The 14,336-nt window shown below is 41.8% G+C and overlaps 1 protein-coding gene across 4 annotated transcripts in view; it reads right to left on the bottom strand.

The window, feature by feature from the left end:
* Positions 1-14,336, bottom strand: part of PIK3C2B (phosphatidylinositol-4-phosphate 3-kinase catalytic subunit type 2 beta) — a 168,600-nt gene that overhangs the window by 104,431 nt on the left and 49,833 nt on the right. Inside the window, exon 2 of one of the 4 annotated variants that reach the window (XM_073667033.1) lies at positions 5,369-5,402. The exons of the other annotated variants lie outside the window; for them this stretch is intronic. The gene's annotated coding sequence lies outside the window, so the exon portion shown is untranslated. The remainder of the gene's footprint in view (positions 1-5,368; positions 5,403-14,336) is intronic. 4 annotated transcript variants of the gene reach the window in all.

Here is a 14,336-nt window from a genome sequence, read left to right as displayed (position 1 = left end):
TTTTCTCTGAAAGGCCGCAGCAGGTGTCTGGTACATGCTGCCTGCGGATCGGGCAGCATTTATCAGGTGCCAGGTTCCCTTAAAAACGATTAAATAAAAGTTACATCTTTCAATAAAAAGACTATCAGTATCTGGTGCCTCGGATATTCTGACATGTAGGAATGACTTGGTGGGAAGCCGATCCGATACGCCAGTGATGCATAGGATTTCTCTGTTGTGTTGAGGCCTTATAATGAACATACTGAAAAGTCATCCGATACCACAGGTACTCTTAGGGTATGTGCCCACGTAGCGTTTTGCAAGCGTATATGCTGCGGAATTTCCGCAGCGTAAACGCTTGTGAAACGCTATGTAATCTGCCCCCCATGGTCCCCAAGGGGATTCCGCAAGTTCTATGCACATGCTGCGGATTTTTCCGCAGCCTTTATGATGCGTGGAAAAATCCGCAGCATGTCCATTAATTTTGCGTTTTCGCAAGCGGAATTGCCTTTGCAACGCACTAAAAAACGCAAGGCAATTCCGCATGTGGAAAACGCGCGATAAATGCACGATAAACGCGTGCGGAATTCCACATACATTAATCCGGGAGAGAACATGCAGAAATGAAGCAGAAAATTTCTGCTTCATTTCCGCAGCGTGGGCACATAGCCTTAGGCTATGTGCCCACGATGCAGAAATGAAGCAGAAAATTTCTGCAGCGTTTCTGCATGTTCTTGGCAGTCAAAAATGCTTGTGGATTTAACATGCATTTTTGCAGCGGTTTTGCAGCGTTTTTACATGCGGATTTGACTTGCGTTTTTTAAATGCATTGGGACCTCAAATCCGCATGCAGAAACGCACAAATAATGGACATGCTGCGGATTTTTCCGCAAGGAAAATCCGCTGCGGAAAATTCTGCAGCATGGGCACAGAACATGCGGATTTTCATTGGGGATCATGGGGCACGGATTACCAAGCGTTTTGCAAGCGTTTCCGCGGCAGAAATTCCGCAGCAAAAACGCTTGAAAAATGCATAGTGGGCACGCAGCCTTAAGGGTTTACCTCTAAACTGAGTCTACAATTTGGCAAAAACATCTGAATAAACCCTAAAGCCCTGTGCACACGCTGAGTATTTGGTGAGTTTTTTACCTCAGTGATTGTAAGACAAAACCAGGAGTGGGTGATAAATACAGAAGTGGTGACGTGATTCTATTATACTTTTCCTCTGATTGTTCCACTCCTGATTTTGACTTACAAATACTGAGGTAAAATACTGACCAAATACTGAACGTGTGTACGTGGCCTAAAAGCATCATCTTCCAAACCCGAATACATAGAATGCCCATCCACAGTCTATACTAACTGTACAGAAAGTCGTGCTCATTCATAATGCACCACAGAACAATAACACACAGCAGGCCTTTATCTGTAGACTATGGCCTATATAGCACTCTCGCTCTACACAAAGACTCCATTACACGGAGATAGATTTATAGGTACATTGTAAATATCCTTTACTATAGTACCAAGACATTAAAACATATACTATTCTTACCAGAGTTCCTTAATTCACTTCACTCAAACTTATTTCATAATAAATTAGGGCTCATTCACACCAGTATACCTGGATAATATGGATCTGTATTAGTTTTGTCTTTATTCTTCCATTTTTTTTCTATTGAAAAAAAAATGTTACCAGAACATTTAAAAAGGACCTGTCACTGGGTCAAAAGTGGGTCGATTTTGCTCTTATTTAATTCCTGCTGCTCCCCTGAGTATTATATATATATTTTTTTTTTAAAGGGGTTATTCACTACCTTCTCATTCCTCATGTTTGACCCTGTTAAAATAAAAATATTTATACTCAGCTCCCATGCTGGCACCAAGTCAGCGGTCTCGGCACTGGCGTTTCCGGGGCGTCACTGTCCCACCTTGGATGTATTGAACATCAGCAGGAAGTCCGAGCAGCCGCAGCCCTGACTTCATGTTGATGTTCAATACGTATCAAGGTGGGGACAGTGACTCCGGCACTGATTGGGCGCAGGGCTCATGGCGACCTCACGTGAGCCCACGGAACGCGAGTGCTGGCACGAGAGTATAAGAGTTTTTATTTTAAAGGGGCCAAACATGAGGAATGAGAATAGGTTGTCCAAGTAGTGGACAACCCCTTTAACTCCACTATATGGCTCCAGAGATATGGGGATTTCTATTTAGTGCAAATTTTTAACATCTTCACAAGGGGGCATTGCTCACAGGGTACTCTGGAGTCAGGTTTTAGGCTGCTCGACTTATACCCTTTGAGCCACACCCCCTTGGAAAAGAACATAAAAATTAGCACCAAATGGAACCATATGATGGATTAAAAAAAAAATATATATATATATATATATACACATATATATATAGATACATGTTCTACTTTTGAATTGTCTGCATGTGCTTAAAAAGGACCTATCCTTAGGATGTAAATTTGTAATGGAACAAGGCACTCCTTTGTAGATGGCGCACAAGTAGGGACCTACCCCTTATTTACAAGATAATGAAGAACTTGGCATTCGTTGAAAATATGAATCAAGATGCTTTATTTACAAGTGTAATCCACAGACAATGCATAATGTTTCGGTCAGAACTCTGCCCTTCATCATATGCACAGAATGCTATGATAGAGGAGGTGAGTATCCTGTGTAAAAAGAAGAAAAGCGCCCTAAGTATAGCGGACAATTCGCTGTGTGAATGGCGACTGTGGTTAGCATGCAAACGGATCCATATCTGATTGGTGGGGGGTGCAACACTAAGCGCCCCCACTGATCAGCTGTTAATGACGCTGTCCGGAAGTTCTCGTGTGCTGCCGGAGCACAGCAGCTCCATCAAAACTATAGTGGCCGCGGTTGGATACTACAGATTCACTCCCCATTCTGAAGTACCTGGCCGTGGCCACTACAGAAATGACGGAACAACTCTATTCTGGCAACACCAGAGAACTTCCGGCCGCTGCCGGTAACAGTTGATAGCCTTGGGTGCCGGATGTCGAAAACCAATCTATTAGACATTGATGGCCTTTCCTAAGGAATTTATCATTTATTTATTTATATTTATTAGCGCAAACATATTCCTTAGCACTGTACAGACATTATCATCACTGTCCCCATTGGGGCTCACAATCTAAATTCCCTATCAGTATGTCTGAAGAGTGGGAGGAAACCAGAGAACCAGGAGGAAACCCAGGTAAACACGGGGAGAACATACAAACTCCTTGTAGATGTTGTCATTGGTGGGATTTGAACCCAGGACCCCAGAGCTGCAAGGCTGCAGTGCTAACCACTGAGCCGCCATGCTGCCCACAAATAGGCCATCAATAGTTCAGATTTTCTCCTCCATGTTTCAGCAAAATTCAACTAAAATAGTTAACCCTTTAACAAAATAAGCAATTACCATAGATGAAATAGAACCAATAAGGATAAAAAAATGGATAACTAAAAACACAATATAAAACAAAAAGCGATACAATATGGAAAGAGAAACGGGACAAATATTAGATAAAATTGGTCCACTTCTGTAATGTTTCCATATTGTAATCCAGAGGTGTGAATGAGATCTAATCAAGGAAAATTCTTCCAAGCCAGGATTAATGGGCCCTAACCTTCTGGATTACTGGATGGGCCTGGTGTCTCAGTAGTTAGTACTGTCAGGGTGCGTTCACACGTTCCACTCGGTGCGAGTGCTGCCCATGAAAAAACAGCACTTGGAATAATGGTATTCAATAGGGCTGTTCAGATAACCGTTTTTTTTCCATACTCCAAATGTCCGCATGAATAAAATCGCAGTATGCACCAGTCTCTTTCGTATTTTGGATGAGACTCGCCTATTCAAGTCTATCGGATCCCATATAGATCATCCATATAGCATCCAGTATTTACGGCTGCATTGCCATTATTAACATTGGAAACTGTATATGGTCTGGTAAATGTTATTCACTGCTGATGTATAAAACAAATGTCATACAAATGACAATACAGATGAAAAAACGGCCTTTTTTTCTGGATATTTTTTTATACAGTCGTGTGAACTTAACATTGTATTGAGGACCTGAAATTAAATTAAACCTGTGATTATTTGTTCCTTTTTTTTAATCTACTCCCAAGTTTGAAAACATACTGGTAGATTATTTGGCTTCTATGAGAAAGGTCTCGGGGTCTAATGCGTACTTATCCATTCACAACAATGCAGAATATGCTGATGCAATGTAGCACAATTAGAAAAAAAAGTAAAAAATATAAATATCTACCTATAAGGATAGATCATGTCTGTAAAGGGCTGTGGAATTAATGGCGCTATATAAGTGAGTAAAATAAAAATAAATAAAAAATATGCTCACACGTGGATTTTTTCAGACATTTTTCCTTTCTTTTTAACTTGTTTTATTGAAGAATGCACACATGCAATAAAACCAAACTTTATCATTTGTTAAAAGGACATCAGCGTGGAGCATTTACTCAAAGATAAAAGACGTCAAGTCAACACATTGACAGAGAATAAACAGCACATGTGAATATACCCGAAAGGCAAAAGAACTCCGGGAAGACAGCTCAAAATAAAAAATAAGCTTCTATTATACAATGTGTTACAGTACTCAAATGTTTTCTTCATTTAGGCCAGTTTTGGAAAAGTATAGACTCCTAGCAATCGAGTCATTAGAAATATGTCAGACCAGGATTGATAAAGACATCATGCGCACAGATACAAGCCTTAAAGGGGTTGTCCTGTGTTGTGAAATGGGTAAAATTGTAAAGTGCTTGTAGAAATTATCAACTTCGCAATACATATATTATTAAAAATCCTCCCATCTCAAGAAGGGAGTGATTTTTAATTCTATCATGTACTGCTCTTTGCCCAAGTTATCGACCACCTCTGCAGTGTATCAGAGGTGGCTGGTTTCGAGTGCAGGCTTGCGAGCTGATTGCGGATCACCGGGTTCGGTAAGCTTCGGAGCACCAGCACCCTTGCAATTCTGTGCAGAGGCCAAGCGGCTTCTGCTTGCAGAATGGGGGAAGAGCACAGTTCACACCAGCAGCACAGCCATGCCACTGGTCCAAACTGGGAATCTTCAGGAGAGCTCTGCTTCTGTATATGTAAAATCTAAAACATGATTACAGTAATCTACAACTCAAATAGAGGATTGCAACAAAACATAAGTCTATTACATGGCTATAATAAATGAAATATTACCAAATAACTATTTCGTGCCCACCTGATTAAGATGAATGAGGATTACAACCCTAAAGCACTTGTATGCCCTTGCATCTATCTGATGACATACATCAAAAATGCAATGTTTACTCGCTAAGAATGAGCATTTCATTGCACCCCTTCCCCCGTATTCCCAAGGTACCTTCTTGTAAAGCGCCCAGCATCTCCCGAATGACCTGCAATGGAAGAGGAGGAGGGAGGTTACCCATCTGTAGAGGAAGAAGCACAAGTCAGGGCGGGGAAGAGGGGGTTACACTGTATGATCACAACCCTCCTCCTCCTTCTGATGCTTGTGTCCTGCACCTGCTGCCCCTGATCTACAGATGAATCAAGCGGAAAATTCATCACAATGTCTGGGGGAATGTTTGTTTCTGTAAGGAAGTTTCCCACCATAAGCCCAGGCCTGAGTGTACAGCTCTGCTCAGACCTCATACTCTGCACTGGGAGTGTGTGTGAACGCGGCCTAGTAATGGTGGTACTGACAGACTAACATGTAAACACCATCTGCTTGACTTCCTCCAGCCTCCACTGGAGCATCTCTAGACTCGCGAGGCCGCGTACTTCAAGGCTAAGAGTCGAGCGCACATACTTCACCTGTAAAGTTCACCTAACAACCAGGTCATTTGTAAAAGTCATCATTCATACATAACTGCTAATCATGACTGCATACTACCCCAATGGACGAGCCTCCGTCAGATATATGGAGCCATATTAATAAACACTGCGGGAGCTTTACCGGCCATATACACTAAACATAGGACTTGCAATGTGTACAGAGCTATAGATGTTTTTTTTGCATGCATATTCTATATCATTATTTCTAAACATCAATAATATGAAATAAAAAAAGAATAGCGAACAGCTGCTTTTTCACACTTGTCAACTGGCTATATGGGTTCTGTCTAGCCCCAAAATATACTATAGTTGCACTATAAACCATTGCATCTAGTAAGCTGCTCATACACATTACATAGCTGTTGGCCAACAACTGTTCCTCCCGAAATACACATATACCCTTGACTTGACATCTGCCGTTGGGGGAAAGTCAGACACCACTTTACATACCGGATGGCCACCAGCCAAATTCACCTGACTGACATTAGAACACCTATGGCCACCAATAATCGTATAGAATAGTAGAAAAATGTTAACGTCTATACAGTGAAAAAAATGGTATGTAGGCCGAAAGAACAGACTTTTGGGCTCCGGCTGAAGAATGGTCACCAATGTCAACGTTATAGTATACTGTAGGCTACGGTCACAGACACCTATTCTTAGCAGAGTTACATTCGTTTGGTCACTTGGTTCCGTTATGATAAGTTCTGCAAAGTCTACTTGCCTTTCTCAATACATACAGAGAGAAGAACTTGAAAATTTAGCGCATCCAACTTTCATGGAAACAAACTTAATGAATAACTACACCGTGAAGAACAAACACCAATTCTACAAGTTGATTTCACAAAATTACAGCATGTACTACCTATAAAATGTATCATACTTTCAATCTATTCTGGCCATTTAGTTATTTAAAAAAAACAAACCCTAGGTGAAGTAAGGTATGTGACACAAGAATCTCTACTGCCATAAAAAAGTTACAAATTATTTAACAAGTGTTTGATAACAATTCTAGATTGCAAAATGATAAATCCAGAAATGACCAGTATTATTTTAATAAATCATATGGCTAGAGCTAAGAATACAAAAAAGCTAAATGGAGTAGAGATATAGAAATATAGCAAAAACATTAAATTAACAAACAGACAATGCTGGGGTGTAAGTAGAACCTATGACTGCTTGGCTCATGGCCTATTTAATTTCAGGCCAGTAACAGGCTAATCAACTGTATTGAAATCGTTCTGCACTCATTTACCAACCTGTTTACACCAGCCAAAGAGCAATGATGGGGACAAAACAATCGCTCATATGATTATTCTGTCCCCGTTTACAGAATGTTATTAGCAGCATCTCTCTTGTTTATACAGGACTATGCTTGAACATCCTTGTCTGAACACGCTCATACTATCTCTGCCTTTGGTAGTAAGCAGCTCCATACTGACACTGCGGATGCTGCTGGGCGATGGTAGCGCATTTCAGTTTTACTTACGGATAGCTGCCACTTGTCCTTCCTACAGTCCATCTGTGCTGTGAAGCAGAGAGCTGGTTATCAGGGTAATTAGGATGGGGCTCCTCCCTATTTAAACCCCCAGTCAGTCTCTGGCTGCCAGTTATAGGTTATACTTCCTATGGTTCATTCCTCATTCTCTGCTCTGACTTAGCTCATTTATTCCAGTTCTTGACCTTGGCTTGTATTTTAACTACCCAAATACCTTGATTTGGTTCCTGATCTACACCTCCTGGTTCTGTCCTGGCATTCTGACTATTCTGTTAGTTTGCTCTGCCGGCAAGATGCCACTCCATAGACACAACCCAGGGGGCCTGCATAAGTCCATAATCCTGTATAAGGGGTGAGGGCTAGGGTTGCCCTGGGACCCTCTAAACAGGGCAGCTTGAGCCAAGCCTGTACAAGAAAGATCCTTTAAAGAGCTGCCAACCTTGCGCTGACCATACTCTTACAGATACACTGCCAAAAATGATGATTTTTGTGCAAACATAAAAACCAAATCAGTCAAGCAGAGCTTTGCTGTTGATCGGTGATTGCCGGTATGTTAACACTGATGTTTAATCAGGGATGAGAGTCCATACGATCGTTCTCCAATTATCGGGTCGTGTAAAATGGTCATTAGAGATTGTCTAGTCTCATGCAAATAAGTATTATTTTATAAGAACTATGTAATGTTTTAATTTCTCACCGCCTCCAATATATCTGATTGCTTTTAGTAAATAAAACTATTCTCATAAATGTTCAAAGGGGGAAAACCTTCTCTTAATGTATTATTTTAACGTGTGTTACAATCGAACAAGGTAAGAAAACACAGTAGTGGCACAATTCCTTCTCCCCATATCTTCAGCCTGCTGGCACTATGTACTGTGTGACTTTAAAGGGAACCTGTCACTGATTCATGCTGCCTATAGCACGGGCAGAATCAGAGATTTGTTCTGGTATTGGAGCCATGTATGCATAACTGAAAGGGCAGAGCTGGACCCGGATTCATGCTGTGCGCAGTGTAAGCAGCATAAAACAGACGACTGATTTCCTTTAGCTCCTTAAGGAATGGGGGATTTATTTATTTTGCGCTTTTGTTTCCCCCACTCACCCCCCCTCTTCCAAAATCTGTAACACTCATTGTCTGCTGACACAGTCATACAGGGATTGATTTTTATGGGACAAGTTGTAGTTTTGAATGACACCATACTTTTCACGATATAACGTACTGAAAAACCATGAATAAAAATGCCAAGTGCTGTGAAATGATAAAGAAGTGCAATTCTACATTTATTATGGTGTAAAAATGACCTAGCAACATAATTTCCCAGGACAGTACAATTACAGTGATACCTAATGTACAGTCATGGCCAAAAGTATTGAGAATGAGACAAATAGTAATTTTTCCAAAGTTTACTGCTTCATTTTTTGTAATGGCAATTTGCATATACTCCTGAATGTCAAAGAGTGATCAGCTTAACAGCAATTACTGTACTTGCAAAGTCAATATTTGCCCAGAAAATGAACTTTAACCCCCAAAACACATTTCAACATCATTGCAGTCCTGCCTTAAAAGGAGCAGCTAACATCGTTTTAGTGATTGATCCATTAACACAGGTGTGGGTGTTGATGAGGACAGGGCTGGCGATCAATCAGTCATGATTAAGTAAGAATGACATCACTGGACACTTTAAAAGGAGACTGGTTCTTGGTATCATTGTTTCTCTTCAGTTAACCATGGTTATCTCTAAAGAAACACGTGCAGCCATCATTGCACTGCACAAAAATGGCCTAAGAGGGAAGAGTATCGCAGCTACAAAGATTGCACCTCAGTCAACAATCTATCGCATCATCAAGAACTTCAAGGAGAGAGCTTCCATTGTTGTCAAAAAGGCTCCAGGGCGCCCAAGAAAGACCAGCAAGCGCCAGGACCGCATCTTAAAACTGTTTAAGCTGCGGGATCGGACTACCAGCAGTGCCGAGCTTGCTCAGGAATGGCAGCAGGCTGGTGTGAGTGCTTCTGCACGCACTGTGAGGCAGAGACTCTTTGAGCAAGGGCTGGTTTCAAGGAGGGCAGCAAAGAAGCCACTTCTCTCCAGAAAAAACATCAGGGACCGACTGATATTCTGCAAAAGGTACAGGGAGTGAACTACTGAGGACTGGGGCAAAGTCATTTTCTCTGATGAATCCCCTTTTCAATTGTTTGGGACATCTGGAAAACAGCTTATTCGGAGAAGAAGAGGTGAGCGCTACCACCAGTCTTGTCTCATGCCAACTGTAAAGCATCCTAAAACCATTCATGTGTGGGGTTGCTTCTCAGCCAAGGGAATCGGCTCACTCACAGTCTTGCCTAAAAACACAGCCATGAATAAAGAATGGTACCAGAATGTCCTCCAAGAGCAACTTCTCCCAACCGTCCAAGAGCAGTTTGGCGCCCAACAATGCCTTCTCCAGCATGATGAAGCACCTTGCCATAAAGCAAAGGTGATAACTAAATGGCTCATGGAACAAAACATAGAGATTTTGGGTCCATGGCCTGGAAACTCCCCAGATCTTAATCCCATTGAGAACTTGTGGTCAATCATCAAGAGACGGGTGGACAAACAAAAACCAACAAATTCTGGCAAAATGCAAGCATTGATTATGCAAGAATGGACTGCTATCAGTCAGGATTTGGTCCAAAAGTTGATTGAGAGCATGCCAGGGAGAATTACAGAGGTCTTGAAGAAGAAAGGGCAACACTGGAAATATTGACTTGCTGCATTAACTCATTCTAACTGTCAATATAACCTATTGGTACTCATAATATGATTGCAATTATATTTCTGTATGTGATATAAACATCAGACAAACAATAATAAAAACCAGAGGCCAGCAGATCATGTGAAAATATAATTTTGGTGTCATTCTCAAAACTTTTGGCCATGACTGTACATAGATTTATTTATTTTTTTGAAGGAAATTTGCAAAGGAAATAGATTGGTTTTGTGTTGCCGTTTTTCTGAGACCTACAACTTTTAGTTTATTTTTCCGTCAATGGACCTGTATGAATTTTGGTGTTTTTTTATGTTAATTGATGTATTTACTGATACCATTTTGGAGTATTTATGCATATTTTTTTGCATTTTTGGGGGGTATTGGAGCCACTGAAAAATGTTCATTGTATGGAATAAATCTTTTTATATTTTGTAAGTTTGTGAACTTATGCGGCAATACCAAATATGTATCTTTTAGATTTTGTTTGGGGAAAGGGGGATGATTTAAACAAACGGCCGCCGCCGGCCATTGCATTAGATAGCGGTAGGTTGATGGTTGAACACATGTTCACCTGGAGGATCTAACCCAGTGTTTCCCAAACCCCATCCTCACGGCCCCCCACAGGCCATGTTTTCAGGATTTCCTTAGTATTGCACAGGTGATTGAAGTATCATCAAGGCATAAGGAATTCTCTCACCTGTGCAATACTAAGGAGATCCTGAAAACATGACCTGTGGGGGGCCGTGAGGATGGGGTTTGGGAAACACTGATCTAACCCAACACATTTTTGCCTATGTTAGCTGTAATAGTTATTCAAACCGGCCATACATGTTCAATGACACTGGGTAAAGAACAAGCGATCCTTCTGTGAGTATTTTGGGAACGTTCAGGTATCATTCTTTCAGGACGGGTCTGATCTGGATCATCAATTTGGTTGAAATCATCTGTTTTTATCAACCTTAGGCTAATTTGCATGGGTTAGTCCCAACATTAGAAATGATTACCTATCCGCCAGGACCCCCATTAATCCTGAGAACGAGTCTCTGAAATTCCCCTTTTGAATAGAGCGGGGTCATACATGCACACTCACAAATACCACAGGCAATGTTGAGAAGAAGGCAAACAATGTAACAAATATCATTCACACTTATGTAAAGACTACTAGAAGAAAGGAGAAAACTGCACAGAAATTCTTGTGGTCCACGCCTATACATGAGTGGATGATACACGACAAGCCTACACGCAACACTCATTATTCCCCAGTGGGAGATCTGTTGAAGGGAAATTCTACTAACACATTTTCCGTGAGCTCCATCACTATAAGCTAATTCTTTAAACACACATTTGCTTAAAGTTATTATTAGACACAGAATGACCTTATATAACATAACAGAAATTAATTGCATTCGGAAAATTAAATACATAATTAGTAACAGACAACCAGCTTATGAGTATTTCTTAAAAAAAAAGGGGAAACAGATGAAACATGAGCCACAAAAATAGCAAAAAAAACTAATGAAAATGGTTTAGTTTCATGTAATAATTAGCAATGAGAATTTTCTGTAATGTTACGGCTTTAAGGGCTCGGCCTATTTCGGCATATGAATTGAATAACGGCCATGGAGGATGGTCTCCTCCTCCGTTAGGCTTTATTCAGAGGGACATTTTTTCTCCTATTTGAAAATGTTACATTTTTCAGTGTGCGGAGTCAATTTTTGGTCCATGTGTCAGGGTTTGTCAATATGTGATCAGTTTTTTTTCTATGAAAAAATAGAGTTTTTTCCAAGGTTCTACTATGAGCTTCTCAGTGACAAAACAAACCACACTTGGACAAAACATGGATGGAACGCAGCACTATCTGCTAGGTTTCCATAGGTTTTTGACTGCATAGTCTAGTCTGCAGTGCTTACCATCAGGTTAGTTTAAAATACACCAAAAACAGAGTAAGGCCGGAGTCACACTAGTAAATCACATCTGATGCGAGAGCATTGGATACCATATGCTAAAGACACTCGGCTCCTGCTTTGCTGCGAGTGTGAGCCAAGTGTCAGTGCTCTGTGCTCAGGTCCTCTCGCATGAGAGAATCGCAGGACAGGTGCAGAGGAGACGGAGAAAGTAATTTCTCCATCTCCTCGGTTGCTGGCGTCGGCAGGAATCGCACTGCACTCGGGTGATATCCGAGTGCAGTGCGATGTTTCACACGCACCCATAGGCTTATATGAGTGCACACGATCTGAATTCAGCATGCTGCATTTTTTTTTCCGTCCAAAAGCGATCCGATTGAAGTAGAAAATAAACGCCATTGGGAACACAAGCATAGGATTAAATTGGTATTTTTAATCGGATTTCATTCGTCCGATTTAATCGCAAGTGGGAGAGAGCCCTAAGGCTCATGCACACGCCTGTGGATCTCTATCCGATCACGGATTGCAATGAGCGGACTGGCATCGAGTTTGGCGACCTGAGTGCGACAGTTTCATAGAAATACAGTATACAAAGCGGTCATGCTCCATTTTGGATACCCGCGGCCACTCCGTGATTGGACGGAGATCCACAGTCATCTGCACGAGCTTTAACGTTGGCAACACAAGGGAAGATAGAGTACTGTATCCCCATCTCCAGAACAGCTAGGTGCAATTGGGGCCAAAGACGTTAGGTAGGTATTTCCTAACATGATGAAAAATTTTATTGTTCTCATTTGTCAAAGGATTTGTTACTTAAAGTGGTGGTCCGAAGTCAAAATAAATTTCATTCTAAATCTTTATCTATTTAGTGCCATAATCTAAACTATTTTCTAATATGCTTGCATTAAAAATTCCCTTCTGTTCCTCAACTACACTAACAGTTTTTCTATTTTTTTTTTTTGTTCACCTCCCGTGTGATATCGATTTGTTTGAGTATCCCTGTGCATGCTGGGATACTTAAAGTATCATCAGGGGGCAGAGGTTGCGGTCACTGACGCAGCCTCTGTCCCCTCCCTGAAACGAAGTGTCATCAGTGATGCTCGTTTCAGCGGCGGAGCTAGTCCCTGCGCTCTGTGCACAATCACAGCGTGCGCTCTGTTGTCGGCTCAGCTCAGTAGTAACCAGCCGGCAACAGGGCGGTGTCACGATACCCGGCCAGCAGGAGACCAGCGTCGCCGCTGCAAGTGGTGTCGCTGGTCTCCAGCAGGCTGGTTATCGAAATACCGCTGTTGTCGGCTTGTTACAACTGAGCTGAGCCGACAGCAGAGCGCACGCTGTGATTGTGCTTATCGCATTGTGCACAGGGACACATCAGGGACTAGCACCACCCCTAAAATGAGTATCACTAATGACGCTTCATTTCAGGGAGAAGGCAGTGAGTGCAGCCTCCGTCTCCTGATGACGCTTTATTTGAGTATCTCAGCATGCACTGCACTGGAGTACCGCTGATGGCGGCAGGCCATGCCACTGCTATGGGGCCCGTGATCCGGGGGGGCCCGCAGCGGGCTCTCACCGCACTGGGCCTCGCCTCCACTTGTTAGCATCCGGCCGTCTGCACAGAATGATGGAAGTGGAAGCGTCTGCTGATGCTCCCTCCTCCATCATCATTGCTCGCGCTGATGGCCTGAGGGGGAGCCCAGTAATGGAAGAGGGAGCGTCAGCAGACGATTTCACCCCCATCATTCTTCCTCGGCGTCTGATGCACTGGGATACTCAAATGAATTGTCATTATACAGGAAGTGAACAAAAAAAAAGTAGAAAAGAAGTTAGATTGTGCAGTTAGGGAACGGTAGAGAATTTTTAATCCATGCATATTAGAAAATAGTTAAGATTACAGCACTAAATTGATGGGGATTTAGGATAAAATTTAGTTTAACGTCAGACCAACCCTTTAACACCCATGGGACTATGAAGAAGTAATAATGTTATACATGGGTCGCTCAAGTAATTACAAGAGAGCACACAGCATGACTAGCACTGTACACTTAAAGACTCCCATACATATTAGATCTCTGTCAGATAAACCCGATTGACACCTCTCCCGACCATCAATTCGCCAGCGCCCCATACACATTAGTTTGTTGGCCGAACCCGTCGATATCATACAGTAGTCTAATGTGTATGCCTTTAGTAACAGACCATCAATACAAATGACATCTCTTAATGGAACACATCATTTAGGTCTATATATATATAGTATGTACCATTTGTTATAAAAAAAACACAGTGCACTTTACAGAAAGCAAAATAAGTGTCTTTCAGGGAATCCTCATTTGCTTGGAAGA

The sequence above is a fragment of the Phyllobates terribilis genome, unplaced genomic scaffold (assembly GCF_046119375.1).
Source record: "Phyllobates terribilis strain yellow unplaced genomic scaffold, ASM4611937v1 Scaffold_2__4_contigs__length_985480577, whole genome shotgun sequence".
Taxonomy (NCBI): domain Eukaryota; kingdom Metazoa; phylum Chordata; class Amphibia; order Anura; family Dendrobatidae; genus Phyllobates; species Phyllobates terribilis.
The sequence above is the reverse complement of the archived record's forward strand: the minus strand, read 5'-3'. Positions and strand labels throughout refer to the sequence as shown.